Genomic DNA, 2,500 nt, shown 5'->3' on the forward strand with positions numbered 1-2,500 from the left:
TCAATGTCCATAACAAGGCAAGTTGCAGCTCAAATTCTCATAATTTGGGAGTAATACAGTCGGTTTCTATTTGTCTTTGTAAATAGCATACTGTAAATAAAACCGTAATGTGGAGTTACAGAGTTTGTGACTTGCTTTTGTTTCAGTTGTGTATTTAGGTAGCACGCTATATAACGGTGTAGGCTACATGATGCCATGCCAACTCTATAGCCTACTGTTTGGCCTATTCTGGGTTTTGGGATAATTTTTGCCCTCAAAGAACAACATAGCACCTTAATAATATTAATTTAATAATTGTCCAGTTTTATCAGAGCTTCCCCTGTTCCAAAGAGCAGCAATCGCCACTGGTGTATAAATGTGCACTGGTTCAATATACGCGTTAAGCAGCTTCACACTGGAAATGTGTTAGTATATGTATAATTGTATATGAGCATAGTGTGTGTGTGTGTGCCTGTAATATAATATAAATTAAATAAAGCATAGTGTAAAAATATATTTGCAGTTGTTTAATGTGCCGATTCTACAAGCTTCAAACTGAAAATAAAATATGAGGATTTAAAAACTCTTTTTTTCTGCCTCTCACTAAATTGCCTCAATTCTCCCAGAATCTAGAGGTTTACTTATGAACATTTGTGTGTGTGTGTGTGTGTGTGTGTGTGTGTGTGTGTGTGTGTGTATGTAATTGTGTGTGTGTAATTGTGTGTGTGTGTTTAATCCATGTGTGTGTGTGTGTGTGTGCGTGTGTGTGTTAATGAGAGATCTCTGTCTGGTCAGATGCTGAAAATCTCCTCATCTCTCATGCATTAAACTGAGTGTGTATCTGAAATATAAATCAGTTGCGGTGTGAAAAGCCTGAGTGCCGTGAATGCCTTATGAAATGCAATATGCAATGTGCTCTCTGCTTCCCCTCCCATCAGGTAAATAAGATGAAAAATGATTTTAAGGAGCGAACCTCATCCAGCACTTATGAAACGCTAGCCTTGGCGTGAATAGAGTGGCGAAGTCACGCCCTTCTACATCCGGTCCATGGGACCTATCTTTCAAAAAAATATGAACGGGTGTTAATGCATACCTGTCAACACTCCCGTTTTTCCCGGGTTTCTCCCGTATTTCAAGGTCATCTCCCAGCACCCTCCCGTTATTTCTCCCGGAAAACTCCCGTAATTTGCATGGCCATCAAACTTCATTTTAAAATCATTGATGCATTGAGGTTGCCAGATTGTGTATGAAATACACCCTACACATACACGATCACTTAGTTTCAATTTCAACCGTTTTGTCATAGGCTAAAACCTGGCAACTCAAAACCCAAATAAGGAAGCGGGTGCCAACTGTGCAGCCTGAGTCTCGTCGTAAGCAAGCGGGTTAGATGAATGGCCTACTCCAGAACTAGCTGTTGTGAAATTGTTGGGAATTTAATTGATTAACACATCACATAAACTGTTATTGAGTGTTGTTGATACACTGAACTTGTTCCCTCGGAACCAAATCTGACAGCAAGCAGCTTTGGAGTTTTGGAAGTAGGCTGCAGGCAGGCAGCTAGTGGATACTGGCATGCGTAAGGTAATGGTAAGGTAAAAGCAACGACCGAAATTAAGTTAAAATTAAGTTAAAACACGTGTATGAAACGTATTAAATATGCAAACACAGATCCGGTATAAACACTGACCCCCCCCCCGAAAAAAAACCTCCCGTTTTTGGAAAGCTAAATGTTGACAGGTATGTGTTAATGGAGAGATAACAATTATTTTTTGGTCCAGTTTGAATTGTGCCACGAATTTCACATATGATGTGTGTGAATTTAAAAGATAATTTTTCACGTCAAGAAAGTACTGTTGTTCGATAGACTTCAAAAGTTATGTTGGTTTCGTGCGAATCCGCTCAGTGGACTACATCTCTCGTCTCGAACGCTGTACGTCACCAACCTAATGAAACGATAAGAGCTGTTATGCTAGTTAACGGTTGCATCTTGCTGCCTGCTATGTCACTTAACAGTATGTAATGTACAGTCTATGGACAAATACAACTTACCTGATGTGTTTAATCCTCTGACTCATGGTATTTTCTTCGGCAAGGAAAGCCCAATTAAGACCTGTTGCTGGTATGCTTGTACAATCTAGTGTGGCTGTGAATGAGGTAACGTCACTAGCGCGACTGATGGGTTTGTAGTCGTTGGAATTACGATCTTTCACAATGTTGTAATTCAATAGTTACGAAACAAACTGCAAATGTCTTTACATGAAAAATTGTCTTTAAAATTGACAAACATCATATGGGTAATTCAAGGCACAAGTCAACCGGGACCAGAAAATAATTTGTTTTTCCCCATAGACTGCCGTTCAAATTTTTTTGAAAGATAGGTCCCATGGAGGCAAACGGAAGGGGCGGGACTTCGCCACTCTATAGGCATTTAGGCAATGCTGGAGCAGGGACTGCTAACCGTTTACTCCCAAACAAACACACGCACACACACACTCAAACACACACACACACACACACA

At 40.1% G+C, this 2,500-nt stretch overlaps 1 protein-coding gene across 4 annotated transcripts in view; it reads right to left on the reverse strand.

The window, feature by feature from the left end:
• LOC121697535 (nck-associated protein 5-like) overlaps positions 1 to 2,500 on the reverse strand; it is a 123,851-nt gene that overhangs the window by 50,444 nt on the left and 70,907 nt on the right. The gene's annotated exons all lie outside the window — the stretch shown is intronic.

This window comes from Alosa sapidissima, chromosome 22 (assembly GCF_018492685.1).
Source record: "Alosa sapidissima isolate fAloSap1 chromosome 22, fAloSap1.pri, whole genome shotgun sequence".
Classification (NCBI taxonomy): Eukaryota; Metazoa; Chordata; class Actinopteri; order Clupeiformes; family Clupeidae; genus Alosa; species Alosa sapidissima.